At 37.7% G+C, this 27,992-nt stretch overlaps 1 non-coding gene and 1 pseudogene across 1 annotated transcript; both read right to left on the reverse strand.

Annotated features, from left to right (window-relative positions):
- Positions 1-27,992, reverse strand: part of LOC107490300 (uncharacterized) — a 140,260-nt pseudogene that overhangs the window by 6,165 nt on the left and 106,103 nt on the right.
- Positions 12,801-12,908, reverse strand: LOC127743165 (small nucleolar RNA R71). The gene has a single exon (XR_008004506.1). It is a non-coding gene; the product is annotated as a small nucleolar RNA R71 (small nucleolar RNA).

Consider the following 27,992-nt stretch of genomic DNA (forward strand, 5'->3'; position numbering starts at 1 on the left):
GAATTCATTGGGCTCAGGAGATGTTGTATTCTCCAAATCAAGTTCATTTTCATCTCTTCCTCAATCAATGCATCTATTGATCTCCTTGGCAATCTTAGGTGATTAGATTCCAATTCCTTGTTAATCCAATCTCTCTAAGCTTGAACAATTTCCCAATTCTTTGATTATACCACATGTATTTCCAAATCAAAGTGTTGGGAGGATTACATGTCACTATATCCACCCAAACCCCAATTTGGTCCAACATGAGAAAGCGTTTCTAGCATGATTTCCTCATCCCTTTTCCAAGGCTCAGAGGAGATCCAATTATGGAGAGTTTCTTTCCCAAGATAACAATCCAATTAGATGAAGATCGAAAGCTTTCTAGTAAGATCAAGAGAAAAGAAAGAAGAAGAGGAATGAAAACTATAATTGATCCATCAAATTACAACAGAGCTCCCTAACCCAATGAAAGGGGTTTAGTTGTTCATAGCTCTAGAAATAAAAAATGGCAGAAAAGAAGAATCCATGCTAAAAGTGCAGAAAAGTAAATATACAGAGGTAGTTCTCCAAAGTGCCAAGCCTCTCTATAGTTCAAAACTACTCCTATATATATTACTCCTCTTGATCTTCTAGTGAGTTCTTCAAGTCTTGGATGTGGGCTCTGGATCTTGAGTTGAAGATGTTCTAATCTTTAGTGGGCCCAACTTGCAGAGAAGTATGAATTAGGCATGGGCGTTAGTGAGATTAACGTTAAGTGACATTGTGGGTTTGAGAACGTTAGTGGCAATCACTTTTTCCACTAACGTTCCACCCTCAAATACCTCATGTTAACTTCAACGTTAGTAGCACTAACATGACCACTAACGTTGCCTTCTACATCTTTGCTAACGTTATTGGGACTCACTTTTCCCAATAACATTGGCTTATGCCCCTTTCGCAAGCGTTATTGGGACTCACCTTTCCCAATAACGTTGCTATGTGCCTTTTGTCCCTACATTAGAGTTCACGTTAGTGTAACTAACGTGGCTCTTAACGTGGGTATGCTTCACCTTCGAGAGCGTTAGTGACACTTACCTTTGTCACTAACGCTCCAAGTGCCTCTATTCTTCACATTAGAGCTCACGTTAACTAAGTTAACGTGGCTCTTAACACAGTAGTAATGCCATCTTCCAACGTTAGTGACAAAAGTGAGTGTCACTAACGTTGGCTGATCAATCCTCAACTCCACGTTAACTCTCACGTTAGTGGTCTTAACGTGACTACTAACGTAGGCAATGCTAGTTCATCCAACGTTAGTAACAAAGGTGAGTGTCACTAACGTTGGCGTTGTTCTTCTCTTCTACGTTAGAGTTCACGTTAACTTAGTTAACGTGACTCTTAACGTAGCTCATTGCCAAGTCTTGGAACGTTAGTGGTGTTCATGTTTACCCCTAACGTTGGAGTATAACGTTAGTGGTGTTCACGTTTTCCACTAACGTTGGAGTTCTCTTTTGTTTCCACGTTAACTTAGTTAACGTGGCAAGTAACGTGAGCTATTGATGGCTTCGCAGGCGTTATTGGTGATCACTTTTCTCATTAACATTGCAAGCTATTTGCCATTCCACGTTAGTGTTCACGTTAACTAGATTAAGGTGAGTACTAACGTGGTTCTTCCTTGCTTCCTTTGCCCTGAAATCAAGCAAATAAAGTACATCAAAGCTCTAGCCAAAGTCATGAGATTATGCATCATCAATTTATCATGCAATTCTAGCAAAATCCTCATGAAATCATATGAAATTCACAATAGTTGCTTGAATCAAGGTGTAAGTGTATTTTCATCCAAAACTTGCCTTATTCACTAAGAAAATGCATGAAACTACCCTAAAACAGTAAAGAAAAGGTCAGTGAAACTGGCCTAGATGCCCTGGCATCAGACGACCTCCCCACACTTAAAAGTTTGCACCGTCCTCGGTGCATTCTAAGATGAGCAAGGGGGTGCGGAAACTCTCTGAGTTGCTACCTTCAGCTGGTAGGTCAACCAGTTGCTGCATGTTCTTTCTTCCCGCTTTCATTTTTGCTTATGGCAAACATCCTGAAAATAGAAAATAGGATAAGAAGACAAGTAAATGCAAAATCAAGGAAGCATATATTGTTTGAATGAGGTAATTCACTAGAATGAAATGAGTGACCCAATGTGTGACATGATGAAAAATAAGTGAGTGGGTTCTAAGTTGCGCGCGGTTTAGAACACAGGCACACTAGTATAAAAAGCTTTGTCATAATTTCACAAAAGAGGCATGCACTTCACTCATTCTAGTGTGCTTGAGATGCTCTAAACTCATAGGTTAAGATAACCAAGTAAGCAATAAGAAGCATGAAAGCATTCAAGCAAATATATAACATATAGATGCATATGATCAAGAGACACAATGTATTAAGACAAATGCACAACATCCATCATGAAATTGTCTAATCAAAGAAAAGGATTCAAATCACATGTTGGCCAAATCATGCAATTCAAAAATATTTGAAGAAGTTTGAGGGCAATTTTCATTCACTTGGTATTCAAAAATGTTCAACAAAGAAACTCAAAACCAAGTAGCAGGATATAACTTCAACAATAAAATCCAACAAGGAATTAGCAACAATGATGTTAAACTAACATTCTATTTAGTACTAGGCAGCAATAACAACAAACAATATTAATAATCCAACACTTATAATGAAAAACAAAAAACTAAATGAAAATTTAACTATCTAAACAACTAACCAACTATATAACTAAAAGAAATGGTTTAGATGGTATTTGGTAGTGTTGGATGACGGCTGAAGAAGGGAAAGAAAAGAAGAAAAGAAAGAAGAAGAAAAGAAATGGAAAGAGGAGAAGAAAAGAAGATGGTTGATGCAGGGCAATCCATGCGTATGCGAAGAGGGACGCGTGCGCGTGGTGAGGTGAAATGGGATCGATGCATACGCATAGGTCACGTGTACGCGTGGTGTGTTATTAAGAGAAACGACGCGTATGCGTGGGTAGGGTTGTACCTCGGGCATAAAGTTGGCATGAGGTGGTCACAACTCTTGGTTTCATGTATAGAGGGGTGAAACTTATGGATCCACGCGTACGCGTGGGTGACGCGTACGACTGAGTTGGTGCTCTATTTTTCAAAATTTTTCATGTTTTTGCACCAAACCAAGCATTCCAAACCTCCAAACAGCTATCAAAACTCCATAAAACCTTATTTAACATACTAAACTACCAAATAAACTCAACTAACTAAACAAAACTTGAAATTAAACAAATTTCTACCAATATTTACAAAAGAGAGAAATGAAAAGAGTTTACCAGGGTGGGGTGTCTCTTACCTAGCACTTTCATTTATTGTCCTTAAGTTGGATATTTTGGGAAGCTCTTTGTCATGGTGGCTTGTGCTTGAATCCATCCTTGAACATCCACCAATGCTTGAATCTCAAATAAGTTCCATTCTTTAAAATTAATGCCACCAAGCCTTGATGGAGTTCCACACAAGCTAAGTGCTCCCAAAATTGATCCTCATGTATGCCGGGATCCCATATCTTGTTTCTACACCCATCTTCAAATTGATCATCATTATTCTATTTGGGTGCCATAATCTCGGAATTCTCACTCAAGTGGCCAAACATCATCCTAGACCCAAGCAATCTAGTTCTACACCAACCCTTGCTATTAAGCTTTGAGCATGCAACCATTATGAACTTTGATTTACAATGCCAACCACTAACCATCTCCCTTTTGCTCTTAAAGCTACAAAAAGATCTAAGTTGTCTATCCATTTCAAGCAAACCATATTCAAGTGGAATCATAAAGCTTAGGGATGAGAGATTTACCCACTTGAATGAAAGGATGGATGGTGATGGCTTGGGGAGAAGTATTTCCATTGGTCTTGTAAGCTCCACTCCCTTGTGCACTTCTTTGATTACCCCCACCTCTTGACAACTTTTCTCAATTTCAATCCTTTGCTCATTAATGTCATCTAACTCTTCTCCATCACTCAAATCATAAATGGGAGGATGAGAAAAATCTACCTCCGCATTGCTTTCTATCTTACCAGGAGAAGGTTCTTCAAGTTCAAAGGATTCACCACCAAGAAGGTTTGATGCATGATCTTCATCACCAAGGAAACTCAATTCTTGCTCCATTCCCTCTAAGTCTTCATTCACAACTTGTCTTGGAGGTTGTGCACTTTCCTCATTAACATCAATTTCAATCTTCTTCGAGGGGTTTCATTCTCTTCAACAATCATAGGTTCCTCCAATTGTTCCAATACAAAATCTAACTCCTCATTCTCCTCCAGATTTTTCAATCTCTCCCTCATGCCACACTCTTCAATTGATTCTCTACATGTGGCCATGGAAGTGCTTTGAGTATTAAAATATTAGGAGGCTAAAGTTTTACTACCTTGGTCATGATAGCGGTGAATTCTAATACCTCCATTTTCATTTCTTTTTGTCCTTGAAGAATAGGACCAAGGGTGTCTTCTATTGGAGATTGGGGTGGATAGGTGGGTTCATTGTTTTGGAGGAAGGGTTCTTGATATGGAAGTGGTTCTTCTTGGTAAGGGTATGGAGTTTGTGTGTATTGAGGTGGTTCTTGGGAGTAATTGTATTGGAATATAGATGGTTCCATATATGGTTCATATGGCTCAAAAGGTGGTTGGTATGGTGGATATGGATTAGGATCATATGGAGATATTTGGTGAAAAGGGGCTTGTGAGTATGGTATATGGCTATGTTGAGGATATGGCTCATAGGCATATGATGGTGGTTCTTGATAGTCACAAGGAAGATCACCATAGCCATTTGATTGGTATGCATCATAGAATGGCTCTTGTTCATAGTGCATTGGTGGAGGTTGTTGCCAAGAGGATTGATCATATGCATATGGCTCCTCCCACCCTTGATTGTTCTATCCTTGATGCATGTCTTCATTGTAATCTCTACTTCCTACAACATAATTGGAACCAAACTCATAGCCAAAAGGATGAGAATTCATGATGAAAAGAGAAAATAAAAACAAAAGCTAACAAGAAATAATGAAACAAAGTCCTACAACTAGCAATCTCAAAATCAAGTTATTCACAATATTAACACATGTACACTAACCAATAACAAGCCACACAATTGCAACTCCTAGCAACGGCTCCATTTTGATGAACGAAAATTGTCTATCGGTAAAGAATTCCACAAATGAAATCTCGTTGAAAGTATAGTTCTAAACCAACAAACAACTCCTCAATCAAAAATTTGGTCGTCACAAGTACAAACCCCTATAAAAATAAACCGAAGTATTTAAACCTCGGTTCGTCTCTCAAGAAATTGCAGGGTAGTGTTCTTGTTATTGGTTAGGAAGTATGTTTTGGGGCTTTTGGGTTAAGAAATAAGAAATGTAAATGGCAAAAGAAATAAACTAACAACTAAGAAAGCTCTTAGCAAGGTATGAGAACTAAAAATTCTTTCCTTGTTATCCTTATCAATTGTGAAAACAATTGTTCATTGCTCCACTTAGTTAACCTCTAACTATGAAGGCAAGTCAAGTGAAGATAATCAATTTGGATCCACAAGTCCTAGTCTAATCCGAAGGAAAGACTAGCTTTAGTGACATGCAATTCAATTAGCAATTTCCAGTTATGAATCAACAAATGAGTTGGATAACTTAAGTGTCACTAATTACTCAACTCAAGCCAAGAGGAGATAAATCTACTCTAACATCCTTCCAAGCATTTTATCAAACATTTGGAAGACATAAAAAGAAAGTAAGATAAAATTGTAAGGAATGTAAATCTACAACTACTCAAGGCAAGGAATTAACAATAACAAAGTAAATCAACAATAAAAGAAATCAAACATGAAACTGCATTAAAGGAAAATAGAAGAAGCAAGAGTGCATCAACAACAAAGTAACTAGAACAAGAAATTAATAAAAGGAACTAGAAGAGTAAAGATGTGGCAACAAGAAATTGAAAAGAAAAGTAGATGAGAACAAGAATTAATACCTAGATCTAAGAAATTCTAATCTACCTCTAACCTAATTCTAGAGAGAAGAGAGAGCTTCTCTCTCTAGAAACTAACTAAAGCATCAACTAAACTAAACTATGTGCTAATGTTCTAATGTGTTGATCCCCTTCAATCCTTGGGTTTAATAGCATCAGAAGTGAGTTGAATTTGGGCCTGGAAAGCCCAGAAATCGCCCCCAGCAGATTCACTTTAATGAGGTCACGTGCGAGCATCGACGCGTACACGTGGGTCACGTGTACGCGTCGTTTGGCATTTTGCTATCCACGTGTGTGTGTCTGTCATGCATACGCGTCGCCTTGTGACAGCACACCCACGCGTGCGCGTCTGTCACTCGTGCGCGTCGGTGTATGCACTCTAAATCCTTGATTCTCCATGAGTTCTCTACTTTGCATGGCTTTCTCTTCACTCCTTTGATCCATTCCTAGCCTTTTCAACCTGAATTCACTAGCAAACACATCAAAGCATCTTGTGGAATCAAAGGTGAATCAAAATTAGCAAATTAAGGCCTAAAAAGCATATTTTCACACTTAAGCACAAATAAAGGAGAATAATAAAAACTATGCTATTTCATTGGATAAATGTGAGAAAAGGTGATAAAATCCCCTAAAATCAACACAGGATAAACCCTAAAAATGGGTTTGTCAAACTTGCACTCCAAGCAAAGTGCAATTCAAGACAAAAGTGCAATTTAAACAAACTAATAACCAAAGCATTAAAGCAAGAATGCATGAAGAGGAAAACTACCTATAATGGCAACTCAAATCACTCATTGATTATATATACAAGAGAATGGAAAGAGTTTACCATGGTGGGGTGTCTCCCATCCAGCACTTTTAGTTTAAGTCCTTAAGTTGGACATTTGGGAGACTATTCATCATGGTGGCTTATGCTTGTATTCATCCTTAAACCTCCAAGGATGCTTACTCCTCAAATGGTTGTCAGAATTTTCAACCGTCTTTACCAGGCTTGGGTGAAGTTCTACCCAAGTTATGAGCTCCTAAAATTGGTCTTCATGTTCCGATCTTGGATCCCATATCTTGTTTAGGCACCCTTCTTCTAGTTGATCATCACGATTCTTCCATCCGGGTGGTTGACACACAGAATTCTCCTTAGAACACTGATGAGCGGATAATTTATACACTTTTTGGCATTGTTTTTAGGTAGTTTTTAGTATGTTTTAGTTACTTTTTAATATATTTTTATTAGTTTTTATGAAAAAATCACATTTCTGGACTTTACTATAATTTTGTGTGTTTTTTTTTGTAATTTCAGGTATTTTCTAGCTGAAATTGAGGGACCTGAGCAAAAGCCTGATTCAGAGGCGGAGAAAGGACTGCAAATGCTGTTGGATTCTGACCCTCCTGCACTCGAAGTGGATTTTCTGCAGCTACAGAAGCTTAATTGGCGCACTCTTAATTACGTTGGAAAGTAGACATCTTGGGCTTTCCAGCAATATATAATAGTTCATACTTTGCCCGAGATTTGATGACCCAAACTGGTGTCCAAACGCCCACCAGAGACCCTTTTCTGGCGTAAAATGCCAGAACTAGCACCAGAACTGGAGTTAAACGCCCAAACTGGCATCCAAGTTGGTGTTTAACTCCAAGAATGGCCTATGCACGTAAAAGCTTCAAAGATCAGCCCAAACACACACCAAGTGGGCCCCGGAAGTGGATTTCTGCACTATCTGCACTTAGTTACTTATTTTCTGTAATCCCTAGTAACTAGTTTAGTATAAATAGCACTTTTGACTATTGTATTTCATCTTTTGATCTTTTGATCACTTTGAGGGAGGCTGGCTGATAAACCACTATTTTCTGGTTTATCTTGTGCTCAATTGAGTGGATTTTATCAACTCTTTATCCACTTATTCATAATATTTGCATGTTTTACATTTCCCTTCCTAATTATGTGCTTTGATTGAAAACATGCTTCTTTGGACTTATATTTGCTTATTATTAATCCTCTCTTATCACCATTAGATGCCTTGATATGTGTGTTAAGTGTTTTCAGAGATTACAGGGCATGAATGGCTCAGAGGATGAAAAGGAAGCATGCAAAAGTGGAAGGAATACAAGAAGTTGGAGAAACTGCTAAGCTGTCCAGCCTGAACTCTTCGCACTCAAACGGCTATAACTTTAGCTACAGAGGTCCAAACGATGCGGTGCCAGTTGCGTTGGAAAGCTAATGTCCGGGGCTTCGATTTGATATATAATTTTCTATAGCTGCCCCAACGCCAGGCGACGCGAACGCGTGAGTCACGCGGACGCGTGACCTGGCAGGAACGCAACTCGCGCGGCCGCGTGAGCCATGCGGCCGCATCACTTTTTCACGACCTGTATGGACCAGAAAGCGCTGGAAATGACTTCTGGGCTGTTTTTGACCCAGTTTTCAGCCCAGAATACACAGATTAGAGGCTATAAAGTGGGGGAATGCATGTATTAATAATCAGGCCTCTCATAATTTACTTTTCCATGTTTTAGATGTAGTTTTGGAGAGAGATGTTCTCTCCTCTCTCTCTCTCTCTTTCTCTCTTAGGATTTAGGTAGTGTTTTTAGAAATTAGGATTTAGAACTTCTCTTAGCTTTCTAGAGTGACTCTCGTTCCCAGGTTTAATATTCCTTTTTACTATTTAATTTCTCTTTTATATTTTGATTACTCTGAAGCCTTTATTATGTTTGATTGATGTTGCCCAATTGGCTGTTGATGACATTTTTATTTAATGATAATTGAGGTATTTTCAGTTTATAATTATTCTCTTTGAATTAAATTGCCATTGCTTCCCATCTAAGGATATTTTTATTATTCCAGCAATTTTACTTTTTTTCCCTTTTGGTTCTGATTAGGAATTTAGTAACTCAACAGTTATTAAACTCAACGTAATTAATAATCGTTATCTTGCTAATTGAGCTGAACCTAAATAATCCCAACCTTTTCTTAGGAAATAATTAGGATTCAAAGGTCAGTTTAATTAGTCCCTTGACTTTCCTTTGCCCTGGCAAAGGTTGACCAAGTGGAGTTTAGATTCAACTTTTATTATAGTTGAGAGAGATAACTAAGTTAGACCTCTAAATTCCCTTATCTTGCCAAAAGTTGTTTTACAATTATTATTTATTTTTAATTGCCATTTAATTCACTCATCATTTAAATTACTTGCTTCTCACCTTCTAAACCCCGATTACAACCTTTATAACCAATAATAAGAACATACTTCCTCGCAGTTCCTTGAGAAGACGACCCGAGGTTTGAATATTCGGTTAACAATTTCTAAAGGGGTTTGTTACTTGTGACACCCAAAACGTTTGTACGAAGGGATTTTTGTCGGTTTAGAGACTATATCTACAACGCGATTGTTTTTATGAAATTCTTTACTGGCAAAAATCCTAACGTCACTGGCCATTCGGCCATGCCTAGACCTTTCTCTCTTATGTATTTTCCAACGGTGGAGTTTCTACACCACATAGATTAAGGTGCGGAGTTCTGCTGCTCTTCATGAATTAATGCAAGTACTATTGATTTTCTTTCAATTCATGCCTACTTCTTCTCCAAGATATACTCTCATATTTAATTTAGTTAAGTCAGAATGAAGGGGTGACCCATGACAATCACCCACTATCTTCGTTACTCGCTTAGCCAAGATCCGCATGCCTAACAACCACAAGCGGTCTACATGATGTTCAACGTAGTCATTGGACGACAGCTAGAGTATAATCTCTTGGGTATCTGATCCATGGATTTGACTTGCTTCTCCTGAAAACAGAGCATTCGAATCCGTGAAGTTAGAACCTTCGTGGTATAGGCTAGAACAAATTGGCAGCATTCCTGAGATCCGAAAAGTCTAAACCTTGTTTGTGGTATTCCGAGTAGGATCGGGGAAGGGATGACTGTGACGAGCTTCAAAATCACGAATGTTGGGCGCAGTGACAGTATGCAAAAGGATAAAGAGATCCTATTCCAACACAAGTGAGAACCGATAGATGATTAGCCGTGCGGAAACGTACCTGGACCATTTTCACTGAGAAGACGGATGGTCATTGACAACGGTGATCCACCAACATATAGCTTGCCATGGAAGGGAGCACGCATGATTGGATGAGAACAATAGGAAAGCAGAGGTTCAGAAGCAACAAAGCATCTACAAACGCTTATCTGAAATTTCCACTAATGAATTACATAAGTATCTTTATTGTATTTTATGTTTTATTTATCTTTTAATTATCAAAACCTCATAACCATTTGAATCTGCCTGACTAAGATTTACAGGATGACCATAGCTTGTTTCAAGCCGACAATATATGTGGGATTGACCCTTACTCGCGTAAGGTTTTATTACTTGGACGACCCAGTGCACTTGCTGGTTAGTTGTGCGGAGTTGCAAAAGTGTGATTACAATTTCATGCACCAAGTTTTTGGCGCCATTACCGGGAATTGTTCGAGTTTGGAAAACTGACGGTTCATCTTGTTGCTTAGATTGGGTAATTTTATTTTATGTTTATGCTTTTTATTTTTATTTTCGAAAAAAATACAAAAAATTTAATAAAATTATAAAAAAAAATTTTGTGTTTCTTGTTTGATTCTTGTGTCAAATTTTAAGTTTGGTGTCAACTGCATGTTTTTAATTTTCTTAAAAATTTTTGAAAATTCATGCATTATGTTCTTCATGATCTTCTAGTTGTTCTTGATGATTTTCCTTGTTTGATCTTTAATTTTCCTTGTTTTGCGTCTTTTCTTGTGCATTTTCGAATTCATAGTGTCTAAACATTAAAAATTTCTAAGTTTGGTGTCTTGCATGTCTTTCTTTTCTTAAAAATTTTCAAAAATATGTTCTTGATGTTCATCATGATCTTCAAAGTGTTCTTGGTGTTCATCTTGACATTCAAAGTGTTCTTGCATGCATTTTTTGTTTTGATCTTAAAATTTTATGTTTTGTTTCATTTTCTTGTTTTTCCCTTTCCTCATTCAAAATTCAAAAGTAAAAAAAATATCTTTTCCTTTTTCCTCTCATAATTTTCGAAATTTTGAGTTGACTTGGTCAAAAATTTTTAAAATTTAGTCATTTCTTGTTAGTCAATTCAAAAGTTCAAATTCAAAAAAAAAGAAAATATATATCTTTTCAGTAAATAATACAGAGAAATGAAGGATCAAAACATAAAGCAGAGGAATCACAGAGAAAAAGAGCTCACTGGCGTCAAAATCCCAGTAAAGAGGCACTTTGAGCGTTAAACACCAGAATGGCTATCATTCTGGGCGTTTAACGCCAGTAAAGATATCATTCTGGGTGTTAAACACCAGAATGGGCAGCATTCTAGGCGTTTAACGCCAGAAACGACAGCATTCTGAGCATTTAGAAAAATGCCTAGAAAGAAGGATTCCTGGCGTTTAACGCCAGCCAGGGTATCTGGCTGGGTATTAAACGCCCAGAGAGGCAGCCAAGTGGGCATTAAACGCCATAATGGATAGCATTCTGGGCGTTTAACGCCAGGATGACACAAGGGAGGTAATTTTGTTCCCAATTCGAATTTTTTCAATTTTTCATGTTTTAATTCATAACTTTTTGCATCAAACATATTTTAAACGTTCATCTTTCAATTTTTTTGAAAATTTTCAAACTAATTATTCAAAAATCTTTTTCTTAATCTTATCTCATATTTTCAAAAATCCTTGCTAACAATTAATGTTTTGATTCAAAATTTCAAGCTTGTTACTTTCTTATTAAGAAAGGTTCAATCTTTGAATTTTAGAATCATATCTTTTAGTTTCTTGTTAGTCAAGTCATCAACTTTAATTTTAAAAATCAAATCTTTTTAACTCTTTTTTTTCAAAATAAATTTCAATTATATCTTTTTAAAATTTTAATTTCAAAATCTGTTTCTAACTTCTTATCTCTTCAAAATTATTTTCAAATCTTTTTCAACTAATTACTATTTTTTATCTTTTTCAAAACCACCTAACCACTTTTCCACTTCCAATTTTCGAAAATCACTAACCACTTTTTCAAAAATCTTTTTAATTAACTAATTGTTTTAGTTTTAATTTTCAAATACTCTCTCTCTCATCTCTTTCTATTTATTTGCTAACACTTCTCTTCTACTTATAATTCGAACATTCTCTCTCCCTCTGTGTTCGAATTCTTCTTATTCTCTGTCTACCTCATTCTTCTATTTTTCTTTTCTTCTAACACCTCAAGGAATCTCTATACTGTGACATAGAGGATTCCACTACTCCATTTGTTCTCTTCTTTTTCATATGAGCAGAAAAAGGGATAAACACATTCTTGTTGAAGCTGATCCTGAACCTGAAAGGACTCTGAAAAGGAAGCTAAGAGAAGCTAAAGCACAACACTCCGGAGAGGACCTTACAGATAATTTTAAAAAAGAAGCAGACATGGCAGCCGAACCCAACAACAATGCCAGAGATGCAAGGAAGATGCTTGGTGACTATACTGCACCAACTTCCAACTTCTATGGAAGAAGCATCTCAATTCCTGCCATTGGAGCAAACAACTTTAAGCTTAAGCCTCAATTAGTTTCTCTAATGTAGCAAAATTGCAAGTTTCATGGACTTCCATCGGAATATCCTCATCAGTTCTTAGCTGAATTCTTGCATATCTGTGATACTATTAAGACCAATGGGTTGATCCCTAGGTCTACAGACTTATGCTTTTCCCTTTTGCTGTAAGAGACAGAGCTAGGATATGGTTGAACTCACAACCTAGAAAAAGCCTGAACTCTTGGGACAAGTTGGTCAATGCTTTCTTGACCAAATTCTTTCCACCTCAGAAGATGAGCAAGCTTAGAGTGGAAGTCCAAACCTTCAAATAGAAGGAAGGTGAATCTTTCTATGAAGCTTGGGAAAGATACAAGCAATTAACCAAAAGGTGTCCTTCTGACATGCTTCCAGAATGGAGCATCATATGTATATTCTATGATGGTCTGTCTGAATTATCCAAGATGTCATTGGACCATTCTGCTGGTGGGTATCTTCATCTGAAAACACCTGCAGAAGCCTAGGAACTCATTGAGATGGTTACAAATAACCAGTTCATGTACACTTCTGAAAGAAATCCTGTGAATAATGGGATGACTCAGAAGAAAGGAGTTCTTGAAATTGATACTCTGAATGCCATATTGGCTCAGAACAAAATATTGACTCAGCAAGTCAATATGATTTCTCAGAATCTGATTGGATTACAAGCTGCATCCGGCAGTACTAAAGAAACCTCCTCTGAAGGAGAAGCTTATGACCCTGAGAATCCTACAATGGAAGAGGTGAATTACATGGGAGAACCCTATGGAAACACCTATAATCCTTCATAGAGAAATCATCCAAATTTCTCATGGAAGGATCAACAAAAGCCTCAACAAGGCTTCAGTAATAATAATGGTGGGAGAAATAGGTTTGGCAATAGCAAGCCTTTTCCATCATCTTCTCAGCAATAGACAAAATTCTGAGCAGAGCCGCTCTGGCTTAGCAAACATAGTCTCTGATCTATCTAAGGCCACTCTCAATTTCATGACTGAGACAAGGTCCTCCATCAGAAATTTGGAGGCACAAGTGGGTCAGTGATGAGCGGATAATTTGTACGCTTTTTGGCATTGTTTTTAGTATGTTTTAGTTATTTTTTATTATATTTTTATTAGTTTTTAGTTAAAATTCACTTTTCTGGACTTTACTATGAGTTTGTGTGTTTTTTTGTGATTTTAGGTATTTTCTGGCTGAAATTGAGGGACCTGAGCAAAAATCTGATTCAGAGGCTGAAAAGGACTGCAGATGCTGTTGGATTCTGACCTCCCTGCACTCGAAGTGGATTTTCTGGAGCTACAGAAGCCCAATTGGTGCGCTCTCAACTGCGTTGGAAAGTAGACATCCTGGGCTTTCCAGCAATAATAGTCCATACTTTGCCTGAGATTTGATGGCCCAAACAGGCGTTCCAAGTAAGCTCAAGAATTCTGGCGTAAAACGCCGGAACTGGCACAAGAATGGGAGTTAAACGCCCAAACTGGCACAAAAGCTGGCGTTTAACTCCAAGAAGAGTCTCTACACGAAAAATTCTTCAATGCTCAGCCCAAGCACACACCAAGTGGGCCCGGAAGTGGATTTTTTATGTCATTTACTCATTTCTGTAAACCGTAGCTACTAGTTCTCTATAAGTAGGACCTTTTGCTATTGTATTAGACATCTTTTGATCACTTGAATCTTTTGATCATGCTTTTATGATTGAACCCTCTTTGGGGAGGCTGGCCATTCGGCCATGCCTAGACCTTGTTCTTATGTATTTTCAATGGTGGAGTTTCTACACACCATAGATTAAAGTGTGGAGCTCTGCTGTACCTCGAGTATTAATGCAATTACTATTGTTCTTCTATTCAATTCAGCTTATTCTTGTTCTAAGATATTCATTCGTACCTAAGAACATGATGAATGTGATGATTATGTGACACTCATCATCATTCTCACTTATGAACGCGTGCCTGACAACCACTTCCGTTCTACAAGCAAACAAGGCTTGAATGTTTATCTCTTAGATCCCTTAATCAGAATCTTCGTGGTATAAGCTAGAATTGATGGCGGCATTCAAGAGAATCCAGAAGGTCTAACCTTGTCTGTGGTATTCTGAGTAGGATTCAAGGATTGAATGACTGTGACGAGCTTCAAAATCGCGATTGTGGGGTGTTAGTGACAGACGCAAAAGAATCACTAGATTCTATTCCGACATGATCGAGAATCGATAGCTGAATAGCCGTGCTGTGACAGAGCGCGTTGAACATTTTCACCGAGAAGATGGGAGGTAGCCACTGACAATGGTGAAACCCTACATACAGCTTGCCATGGAAAGGAGTAAGAAGGGTTGGATGAAGACAGTAGAAAAGCAGAGAGACGGAAGGGACAAAGCATCTCCATACGCTTATCTGAAATTCTCACCAATGAATTACATAAGTATCTCTATCTTTATTTTATGATTTATTCATAAATCATTCATAACCATTTGAATCTGCCTGACTGAGATTTACAAGATGACCATAGCTTGCTTCATACCAACAATCTCCGTGGGATCGACCCTTACTCGCGTAAGGTTTATTACTTGGATGACCCAGTGCACTTGCTGGTTAGTTGTGTGAAGTTGTGATAAAGAGTTGAGATTGCAATTGAGCGTACCATGTTGATGGCACCGTTGATGATCACAATTTCGTGCACAAGTCAGCTGAGTAAAAGAGTTACTGAAACTCCTCCTAATACTCTCCCAAGCAATACAGAAGAGAATCCAAAGAGAGAGAGTGCAAGGCCATCAAGATAACCAAAATGGCCGAACCTACAAAGGAGGAAGAGGCAGTGATCCCCAGTGAGGAAGACCTCACTGGACATCCACTAACCACTAAGAAGTTCCCTAATGGGAACCAAAGGAATCTGAGGCTCATACAGAGACCATAGAGATTCCACTGAACTTACTATTGCCATTCATGAGCTCTAATGAGTATTCTTCCTCTAAAGAAGATGAAATATTTTTGAAGAGCAAGTTACTGGTATCTAGGAGCAACCATAAAGCTGAATGCCAAGTTATTTGGTAATGAGACTTGGGAGGATGAACCTTCATTGCTCATCAATGAACTAAATGCCTTGGTTCAGCTGAAAATACCTCAGAAGAAATCGGATCCCGGAAGGTTCTTAATACCTTGTACTATCAGCACCATGACCTTTGAGAAGGCTCTAGGTAACCTGGGGTCAGGTATAAACCTCATGCCACTCTCTGTAATGGAGAAACTAGGAATCTTTGAGGTACAAGCTGTAAGAATCTCACTAGAGATGGCTGATGATTAGATTCTTGATGGTTAGAATTTCACTAATGAAATCTCGTTGTAAAGTATAGTCTCTAAACCAACAATAATCCTTTCATACAAAAATTTGGTTGTCACAAGTACAAACCCCTAAAATCTATAAACCGAAGTATTTAAACCTCGGGTAGTCTCTCAAAGGACTTGCAGGGTAATGTTCTTGTTATCGGTTATGGACTTATTTATTTTGGGGTTTTGAATGAGAAAAATGAATAGCAAATGGTAATGAAATTCTATTAACAAATGGTCTTGGCAAGGTTTGGTTGTCAAGGGTCTTCATCATTATCACTAGCCACAAGTATGGTAGTTGCAAGGATTAATCCCACTTAGTCATCCTTTATTCAAATAGCAAAGGAAAGTCAAGTGAGTTATATCAATCCAAGTCCATAAATCCTAGCTTTCCACTAATTAGATTAATGAAGACTAGAGTCAGTGGTTATCAACTATCAATCACTTGGACACTAGTAACCCAAGAAATCCTAAGTTACCTTTTCAAGCCAAGAACATAAAATCCTATTCTAACATCCTCCCAAGTATTTCATCAAACACTTGGAAGGTGCAAAAGAAAAGTATGGTAAATCACAACAAGAATGAATTATAACAACAATTGAATACAAAGAATTAACAACAACAATCAAGGAAATCACAATTATCATGAATTGCCTCAAATTGCATTATTAAAAGAAAATAAAAGGACAAGAGTATATCAATTACAAGACCTAGAAACAAAATAAGAGAAATTACAACAAGAGAAGAGGGATAGAAAGAAGAACCAAAGTGTAGCAATCACCAATTGGAGGTAGAAGTAGAAGGAGACTTGAATTAAACCTAGAACTATGAGATCCTAATCTAACCCTAATTCCTAATTCTAGAGACAAGTGAGAGCTTCTCTCTCTAAAACTACTTCTAAAACTAAACTATGACTAATGATCAAAAGTATGTAAAAGTATCTAAAGTATGTTGATTCCCCTTCAATCCTTGGCTTAAATAGCATTAGAAATGAGTTGGATTGGGCCCACAAGGCTTTAGAATTCGCTGGCCACGTATTGCTTTAAGTGGACCATATGGCAGCGACGACGCGTGTGTGTACAGTGCACGTGCGCATCACCATACATGTAGCAACTATGGCAAATCTTATATCATTTCGAAGCCCCGGATGTTAGCTTTCCAACCCAACTAAAACTGCATCATTTGGACCTCTGTAACTCAAGTTATGGACGATTAAGTGCGAAGAGGTCGGCTTGACAGCTTTTGCGATTCCTACATTTCTTCATGAGTTCTCCATTTTTACATGCTTTTCCTTCATTCCCTTGATCCAATCTTTGCCTCCTAAATCTGAAATCACTTAACAAACATATCAAGGCACCTAATGGAATCAAGGTGAATTAAATTTAGCTATTTTAAGACCTAAAAATCATGTTTTTACTCTTAAGCATAATTAAGGGAGAAGTTATAAAACCATGCTATTTTATTGAAAAATGTGGGTAAAAGGTGATAAAATCCCCAAAAATCAATACAAGATAAACCCTACAAATGGGATTTATCAACTTCCCCACACTTAAACCAAGCATATCCTCATGCTTAAGCCAAGAGGGAAACAAAGGGTATCAACATTTATTCCATGTAATTAAACTATATGCAACCTAAACTATATGCAACTATCTAAATGGATGCAACTAAATGCAAAATGGTTTTACCTACTTGGTTAAAAATAATCAATCCTCCAAGTCATACATGCACAAGTAGGGCCAAGATCATATAATGATTCATGAATCCTACCAATTCGAATATCAAAATGAAGTTCAAGTAGACTTGCGAGAAGAACGCTCATGAAAGTCGGGAATCAAGGAATTGAGCATCGAACCCTCACCAGGAGTGTTTGCACTCTAGTCGCTCGAGTGTATAGGGTCGATTTTCTCAATTCTCCTCTAATCATGCTCTCCAAAATTTGTTTTTCATCTAACAATCAACAATTATTTCATGCATGCATACAATTATCATGAGGTCTTTCCTTTAGGTTGTAATGGGGCTAGGGTCAAGGTAGGGTCATATATGGCCAGTGGACTAGGATTTGAATCCTTGATTAGCTTAAACTTTCCCACCTAACCTATATAATGACCTATACAATTAAGTACTAGTCTAACTCCCCATTCCTCACTTTTTCACATACTCCTGTATTTTCTTTTGATTATCACACATATGCATTGATTTTATTTGAACTTCACTTTATGGAATTTTGTCCCCTTTCTATTGCTTTTCTTTTTTGTTTCTTTCTTTTTTTCTATTTTTCTTTTCTTTTGCATATTTATTTCTTTTTCCTTACTTTATTCTTTTTTTTTCTTTTTTTTTTCTCATCATTTTTTTCTTTCAAGAATATCAATGCATATGGTTTTACATTTGATTAACACATGAGTATGTACCCAATTCCTAATTTTTACAACAAAAATACAAAAACACACCCTTTTTCCCAACTAATGTCCCAAGTTTTCCCACAGTTGAATGATACTCACACACACTAGCCTAAGCTTAATCAAAGATCCAAACTAAGGACATTTATTTGTTTTTCGCTTTAAGGCTTGTAATGTGGTAAATTAAGAACAAGTGGGTTAAGCGTAGGCTCAAAGTTGGCTAACAATGGTTGATAAAGGGTAAGACTATTTGGATAAGTGAGCTAATGAAATGATGGCCTCAACATGAATACACAAAATAATGGAAATAGAGAATCAAACAAATCAAAGATCATAATTATAGAAAGAGAATAATTGCACACAAGAAGGAAAATAAGTGGTTATAAGATGTAACCACACCATTAGGCTCAAATCTCACTAGCTTGTGTTCTTAGCTCAAAAACCATGTTCCAAAATAAATTCATTTAAGCAAGTTCCACAAAAGTTTTTTTTCAAATTGGTAGGTTACCCTAAAAATAATTTCTTGGAAAAGAAATCATCACCTTAACCAAGTAGTCCTAACGAGAAAGAAATGGTAAAAATATGTATAAATTCTAACCAACATGCGACCTATCATGTAATGCAACAACTAATCTAACAAAGAAAATAAAAAAATTAGTGTTGAAAAGAAAATTGTTACCCATGGAGATCGGTCGAACGACCTCCCCACACTTGAAGATTGCACCGTCCTCAGTGCACGCAAAGAAGAGCAAGGTGGACGAGTTGCTACAATTGATGAGCTTCTTCAAAAGGTTATGAGAATGACTTGCTTATTGCCCCATTTAGAAACTTTTCCTTTTCTTCCTTCTTGGTGGCCAAACTAAAAGGAAAGAAAAAGAAAGAAAATTAAGCCTACAACAAAGATATAAAAGTAAATAGAACATAGGCGGGGGCTAATGCCAAATAAGAGTAGGGTTCTCACTACATGTTAGCTAAGCATGTGAGTGAGAAAACAATGTAAGCTAAGGCATATCATTAAACTCGATGCAAGAGTAAAGTTAAAGCATGAAGAGTGTATTGAGCATCAAGTTCAAATGAGAAAAAGTGGGTCATGAAAGACAATATGAGGTCATATCAATGCACAAAGACACAAGAGTCATACAAGATGAAGCATTGATTTAAAAATTTCATCACCCAACAATATCAAACAAGCCAAAAAACACCAAAAGAATGTAAGAATGCTCAACAATTGAGTAGAAAAGTTCAACACCATTATTAAAATGAGAAACTTAGAAAATAAAATAAGAACAAGGTAGAAAAAAACAAAATTAAAATGCAATGAATGAAAATAAGCAAATGCAATAAAAGAAAATGGAGTTTTTATTTATATTAAGAGAGAGAAAAATTTTCCAAGAGAGGAAGAAGAGAAAAAAAAAAGAAAGAAAAAAGAAGAAAAGAGGAAAGAAGGAGAAAGGAGGAAGGAGAAAAGCAGGGTGCAAATCCGCGCGCGCGCACAGCGCGCTCACGCGCGGATGTAGCAGGGACAATCCGCGCACGCGCGCATAGCGCCCTTACGCGCGGATGAGATTGTGCTCCCAGCACAATGCTAGCACAAAGCGCGCACAACTCTCTGGTTTTTGTACTAGAAGTTGCGGAAGTGCAATCCGCGCACGCGCACAGCGTGCTAGCGCGCCGATGCCTGTTTTCTTTTTTTTTTTGCCCAAAAGGCAGAAAAAAATGCCCAAGAGCTCCCTATAATGCCTACAACTCTTCTTTATTCAATCAAATATCATACAATTCACAAAAATGCAATTTGATTTTAGGATTTATTCATCTACTACTAGTGAATACAACATACTAACAACCAATCTTTACAAACAAATCAATATGAAATGAAAATCTACCTATAATGGCAACTCAAATCACTTATTAAATAAAACTAAAAGAGAATGGACAGAGTTTACCATGGTGGGGTGTCTCCCACCTAGCACTTTTAGCTTAAGTCCTTAAGTTGGACATTTTGAGGGGCTCATTGTCATGGTGGCTTATGTTTATACTCATCCTTAAATCTCCAAGGATCTTTGCATCTCAATTGGTTGACAGAATTTTCAACCGTTTTCACCAAGCTTGGGCAAAGTTCAACCCAAGATATGAGTCCCCATAGTTGGTCTTCACATAGCGAACCGGGATCCCATATTTTGTTTTCGCATCCGTCTTCGATTTGGTCTTCATACTCTTTCTTTCTGGGTGGTTGACATATAGAATTCTCTTTAACATACCAAGCCTTCCGTCGAGACCCTTGTAAAGTGGCATTCTTCCAATCATCGTTCCTATACCTTGAAACTTTGACCTTAATGAGCCTAATTCCTAACTTGCAACCACTACACAACTCATTCTTGTTTTAAATTCCACAAAGAGCTCTAAGTTGTCCATCCGTTTCAATCAAACCATATTCAAGCGAGAAAGTAAAGCTTAGGGATAAGAATTTTACCCACTTGAATGTTGTGTTGGATGGTGACTCGGGAAGGGAGACCTCCCCACACTTAGACAATGCAAGGTCTACTTCCTTGTGCTCTTCTTTGCGTATTTCCACCTCTTTGCGAGCTTCCTCGATTTCAACCTTTCCCCTTTTATCACATGGCTTGGTGTTGTCTTCAAGAACTTTGATTTCTTGCCTAATGGGAGGTGATTCAATTTTGGATAGAAATTCATTGATGAATAAATCCATTTCTTGGTCAACCTCTTCATATTCTTCAATTTTGATATACACCATGCCAACGTTTTTCTCTTGGTAGCTCTCTTTCTCATTGCTCACCAAGGGTATGGGAGGTTGTGCACAATCTTCTATAATTTCAACTCCATGTCCAATGGGAGAGAATTCGATTGTAGATAGAAATTCATTCATGATTGAATCCATCACTTGATAAACCTCTTCCAAGTCTCCAACGACGATATGCCTTAGAGGTTGCGCACCCTCTTCAACATCAATATCAAGCTTCTTGGAAGAGTTCTCCATGATGCTACATTCCCATGGACTCTCAACGTCTCCTAAATCTTCAACCACTTCTTCCTTTTCTTCAATAACCATAGGCTCCTCCAATTGCTCTAATACAAAATAGCCTCCCTTATTTTCCATTGGGTTTTCCAATCTCTCCTTCATGCTATGATCTTCAATGAATTCTTCACAGGTGGCCACGGAAGCACCTTGAGTGTTCAAACATTTGTAGGCTAAAGTATGCACTACCTTGGTCAAGTTAGTCACAAACTCTAAGGTGTTCCTTTGCATATCCGCTTGTCCTTGAAGTAGCAAGGTAAGAGAATCATCTATTGGGGCTTGGGGTGGATAAGAGGGTTCATTATTTTGGAGAGAGGGTTCATAGTAGGAAGGTGGTTCTTCTTGGTAAGGGTATGGAGATGGTGAGTGTTGAGGATGTTCATGGTAGTAATCTTGATAGGGTTGTGGTGGTTCTAAAGGTTCTTGCTCATAATGGTCATAAGAATATGGTATGGGTGATTGGTCATATGGTGGATATGAATCATAGGAAGGTGCTTGGTATGGAAAGGCCTGTGAGTATGGTTGAGGTTTATGTTGAGGATAAGAGTCATAGGCATATGGTGGTGGTTGATTGTCACAAAAAGAGTCACCATAGCCATTGAGTTGACATACATTAGGATGTGAATTATACCTATAAGTATCCGGAGGTTGTTGCCAATAGGAGTGATCAATTCCTTGAGACTCCTCCCATCTTTGTTGGTTCCATCCATAATGAGGGTCATCATTGAAGTTCACATTTCCTACAACACAATTAGGGCCAAACTCATAGCCACAGTGAGAATTCATGGTGGGAAAACGAAATAAAACTAACAAAATCTAGTAAACAAGCAAAAGACAAGCTATTTACAATATTCACATATGTACAATAACCAATAACATAACACCAATGCAAATCCCCGACAACGGCGCCATTTTGATGATTAGATTCTTGACGGTTTAGAATTTCACAAATGAAATCTCGTTGTAAAGTATAGTCTCTAAACCAACAATAATTCTTTCATACAAAAATTTGGTTGTCACAAGTACAAACCCCTAAAATCTATAAACCGAAGTATTTAAACCTCGGGTCGTCTCTCAAAGGACTTGCAGGGTAGTGTTCTTGTTATCGGTTATAGACTTATTTATTTTGGCGTTTTGAATGAGAAAAATGAATAGCAAATGGTAATGAAATTCTATTAACAAAATGGTCTTGGCAAGGTTTGGTTGTCAAGGGTCTTCATCATTATCACTAGCCACAAGTATGGTAATTGCAAGGATTAATCCCACTTAGTCATCCTTTATTCAAATAGCAAAGGAAAGTCAAGTGAGTTATATCAATCCAAGTCCATAAATCCTAGCTTTCCACTAATTGGATTAAAGAAGTCTAGAGTCAATGGCTATCAACTATCAATCACTTGGACACTAGTAACTCAAGAAATCCTAAGTTACCTTCTCAAGCCAAAAACATAAAATCCTATTCTAACATCCTCCCAAGTATTTCATCAAACACTTGGAAGGTGCAAAAGAAAAGTATTGTAAATCACAACAAGAATGAATTATAACAACAATTGAATACAAAGAATTAACAACAACAATCAAGGAAATCACAATTATCATGAATTGCCTCAAATTGCATTATTAAAAGAAAATAAAAGGACAAGAGTATCTCAATTACAAAACCTAGAAACAAAATAAGAGAAATCACAACAAGAGAATAGGGATAGAAAGAAGAACCAAAGTGTAGCAATCACCAATTGGAGGTAGAAGTAGAAGGAGACTTGAATTAAACCTAGAACTATAAGATCCTAATCTAACCCTAATTCCTAATTCTAGAGAGAAGTGAGAGCTTCTCTCTCTATAACTACTTCTAAAACTAAACTATGACTAATGATCAAAAGTATGTAAAAGTATCTAAAGTATGTTGATTCCCCTTCAATCCTTGGCTTAAATAGCATCAGAAATGAGTTGGATTGGGCCCACAAGGCTTTAGAATTCGCTGACCACATATTGCTTTAAGTGGACCATGTGGCAGCAACAATGCGTGCGCATACAGTGCACGTGCGTGTCACCATACGTGTAGCAACTATGGCAAATCTTATATCATTTTGAAGCCCCGGATGTTAGCTTTCCAACCCAACTGAAACTGCATCATTTGAACCTCTGTAGCTCAAGTTATGGCCGATTAAGTGCAAAGAGGTCGGCTTGACAGCTTTTGTGATTCCTACATTTCTTCATGAGTTCTCCATTTTTACATGCTTTTCCTTCATTCCCTTGATCCAATCTTTGCCTCCTAAATCTGAAATCACTTAAAAAACATATCAAGGCACCTAATGGAATCAAGGTGAATTAAATTTAGCTATTTTAAGACCTAAAAAGCATGTTTTCACTCTTAAGCACAATTAAGGGAGAAGTTATAAAACCATGCTATTTCATTGAATAAATGTGGGTAAAAGGTGATAAAATCCCCAAAAATCAATACAAGATAAACCCTACAAATGGGGTTTATCAATGGCCAACAAATTAATGAAAAAGGCTTATGGACTTGTAGAGGATGTCTTAGTAAAGGTTGAAGGCCTCTACATCACTGTTGACTTCATAATCCTAGACACTGGAAAGGAGGAGGATGAATCCATCATCCTTGGAAGACCCTTCCTAGCCACAGTAAGGGCTGTAATTGATGTGGACAGAGGAGAGTTAGTCCTTCAATTGAATGAGGACTACCTTGTGTTTAAGGCTCAAGGATCTTCTTCTGTAAACATGGAGAAGAAGCATGAAAATCTTCATCCAATTCTCTCCATACAGAGTCAAGCAGAGCCCCCACACTCAAACTCTAAGTTTGGTGTTGGGAAGCTACAATCATGCTCTGAGCACCTGTGAAGCTTTGTAAGAGCTTCCTGTTAAGCTATTGACATTAAAGAAGCGCTTATTGGGAGGTAACCCAATTTTATTTATCTATGTTAATTACTTTTTCATTTCATTTTCCATTGTTAGTTTATAATTTCTATAGGTTGATGATCATGTGGAGTCACTAAAACAGCTGCAGAATTAAAGCGGAATAAAAAAAGCATAAAAAATAGCACACCCTGGAGGACGAGCTTACTGGCGTTTAAACGCCAGTTAGAATAGCAAAATGGGCGTTTAACGCCCAAAATGGCAGCATTCTGGGCGTTAAACGCCAGAATGGGTAGACAGACTGGCGTTTAATGCCAGAAAAGGGTGTCTGGTGTCTAGCTAGCATTAAACGCCAGTAAGGATAGTAGAATGGCCATTTAACGCCCAGTCTGGCAGCATTCTGAGCATTAAACGCCAGAAATGGCAGTTAGACTGGCATTTAACGCTAGAAAGGAGCATCAGCCTGGCGTTTAACACCAGAAACGACATACAAAGGGCGTTTAAACGCCATAAAGGTGCAAGGACCAGAATTTCTTGACACCTCAGGATTTGTGAACCCCACGGGGTCCCCACCTATCCCAACTCCTTTTCTCTCCTTTTCACACCTTTCCATAATACTCTTCCCTAAAATAACCTCCACCAATCACCTCTATTTCTCCTCAAAAACCATCATACAACCCACCTACCCGCACCCATTCAAATTCAAACCATCCCCCTCCCAAATCCAACCCCTATTACAAGAATTCCCTCTCCACTCTACTCCTATATAAGCCCTTCATCACTCCTTCATTTTTACACATCTTAACCACCTAAAACCCCATTGGCCGAACCATTCACACACCTCTATCTCCTTTATTTCTTCTTCCTCTAATCCTTTCTTTCTTCTTTTTTCTTTTACTCGAGGACGAGCAAACCTTTTAAGTTTGGTGTGGAAAAAAGCTCTGCTTTTTGTTTTTCATGACCATTAATGGCACCTAAGGCCAGAGAAACTTCTAGGAAGAGGAAAAGGAAGGAAGTTACTTCCAACTCCGAGTCATGGGAGATAAAGAGATTCATCTCAAAAGCTCATAACTAAAAAGAAAATGGAACAAACAAGAGAGCCCACTCATGGACCTCAATAAGAACATGAGGAAGCCTCTCATCAAGAAATCCTTGAGATGCCTCAAGGGATGCATTTTCCTCCACACAACTATTGGGAGCAACTCAACACCTCTTTAGGAGAATTGAGTTCCAATATGGAGCAACTAAGGATGGAGCACCAAGAGCACTCCATTATCCTCCATGAAATTAGAGAGGACCAAAAAGCCATGAGGGAGGAGCAACAAAAGCAAGGAAGAGATATTAAGGAACTCAAGCACTCCATAGGATCTTCAAGAGGAAGAACTAGCCGCCATCACTAAGGTGGACCCGTTCTTTAATTTCCTTGTTCTTATTTTTCTGTTTTTTTGTTTCATTTGCTTTATGTTTTGTCTATGTTTGTGTCTTTATTACATGATTATTAGTGTCTAGTGTCTATGTCTTAAAGCTATGAATGCTCCATGAATCTTTCACCTTTCTTAAATGAAAAATGTTTATATTTGCAAAAGAACAAGAAGTACATGAATTTTGAAATTTATCTTGAAATTAGTTTAATTATTTTGATGTGGTGGCAATACTTTTTGTTTTCTGAATGAATGCTTGAACAATGCATATTTTTGATAGTGAAGTTTATGAATGTTAAAATTATTGGCTCTTGAAAGAATAATGAAAAAAGAGAAATGTTATTGATAATCTGAAAAATCATAAAATTGATTCTTGAAGCAAGAAAAAGTAGTGAAAAACACAAAGCTTGCAAAAAAATATGGCGAAAAATAAAGAAAAAGAAAGAAAAAGAAAAAGCAAGCAGAAAAAGCCAATAGCTCTTTAAACCAAAAGGCAAGAGCAAAAAGCCAGTAACCCTTTAAAATAAAAGGCAATGGTAAAAAAGATCCAAGGCTTTGAGCATCAGTGGATAGGAGGGTCCAAAGGAATACAATCCTGGCCTAAGCAGCTAAATCAAGTTGTCCCTAACCATGTGCTTGTGTCATGAAGGTCCAAGTGAAAAGCTTGAGACTGAGTAGTTAAAGTAGTGATCCAAAGCAAAAAGAGTGTGCTTAAGAACTCTGGGCACCTTTAACTGGGGACTTTAGCAAAGCTGAGTCACAATCTGAAAAGGTTCACCCAGTTATGTGTCTGTGACATTTATGTATCCGGTGGTAATACTCGAAAACAAGATGCTTAGGGTCACGACCAAGACTCATAAGTAGCTGTGTTCAAGAATCAACATACTAAAACTAGGAGAATCAATAACACTATCTGAATTCTGAGTTCCTATGGATGCCAATCATTCTGAACTTCAAAGAATAAAGTGAGATGCCAAAACTGTTCATAAGCAAAAAGCTACTAGTCCCGCTCATCTAATTAAAACTAAGCTTCATTGATATTTTAAAATTTATTGTATATTCTCTTCTTTTTATCCTATTTTGTTTTTGGTTGCTTGGGGGCAAGCAACAATTTAAGGTTGGTGTTGTGATGAGCGGATAATTTATACGCTTTTGGCATTGTTTTTAGGTAGTTTTTAGTATGTTTTAGTTACTTTTTAATATATTTTTATTAGTTTTTATGCAAAAATCACATTTCTGGATTTTACTATGAGTTTGTGTGTTTCTCTATAATTTCAGGTATTTTCTGGCTGAAATTGAGGAACCTGAGCAAAAGTCTGATTCAGAGGCGGAGAAAGGACTGTAGATGCTGTTGGATTCTGACCCTCCTGCACTCGAAGTTGATTTTCTGTAGATACAGAAGCCCAATTGGTGCAGCATGCTCTTAAATGCTTTTGAAAGTAGACATCTTGGGCTTTCCAGCAATATATAATAGTCCATACTTTGCCCGAGATTTGACGGCCCAAACTGGCGTGCAAACGCCCACCAAAGACCCTTTTTCTGGCGTAAAACGCCAGAACTGGCACCAGAACTGGAGTTAAACACCTAAAATGGCATCCAAGCTGGCGTTTAACTCCAAGAATGGCCTATACACGTGAAAGCTTCAAAGCTCAGCCCAAACATATACCAAGTGAGCCTTGGAAGTGGATTTCTGCACTATCTGCACTTAGTTACTTATTTTTTGTAATCCCTAGTAACTAGTTTAGTATAAATAGCACTTTTGACTATTGTATTTCATCTTTTGATCACTTTGATGGAGGCTGGCCATTCAGCCATGCCTAGACCTTTCTCTCCTATGTATTTTCCAACAGTGGAGTTTCTACACCTCATAGATTAAGGTGCGGAGCTCTGCTGTTCTTCATGAATTAATGCAAGTACTATTATTTTTCTTTCAATTCACGCCTACTTCTTCTCCAAGATATACTCTCATACTTAATTAAGTTAAGTCAGAATGAAGGGGTGACCCGTGACAATCACCTACTATTTTTGTTACTCACTTAGCCAAGATCCGTGTGCCTGACAACCACAAGTGGTCTACATGATGTTCAACATAGTCATTAGACGACTGCTGGAGTATAATCTCTTGGGTTCTGATCCACAGATTTGACTTGCCTCTCCTAACAATAGAGCATTCGAGTCCGTGAGGTTAAAACCTTCGTGGTATTGGCTAGAACCAATTGGCAGCATCCCTGAGATCCGGAAAGTCTAAACCTTGTCTGTGGTATTCCGAGTAGGATTGGGGAAGGGATAACTGTGACGAGCTTCAAACTCACGAATGTTGGGTGCAGTGACAGTGTGCAAAAGGATAGAGAGATCCTATTCCGACACAAGTGAGAACCGACAGATGATTAGCCGTGCGAAAACGTACCTGGACCAT

The sequence above is a fragment of the Arachis duranensis genome, chromosome 1, assembly GCF_000817695.3.
Source record: "Arachis duranensis cultivar V14167 chromosome 1, aradu.V14167.gnm2.J7QH, whole genome shotgun sequence".
Taxonomy (NCBI): domain Eukaryota; kingdom Viridiplantae; phylum Streptophyta; class Magnoliopsida; order Fabales; family Fabaceae; genus Arachis; species Arachis duranensis.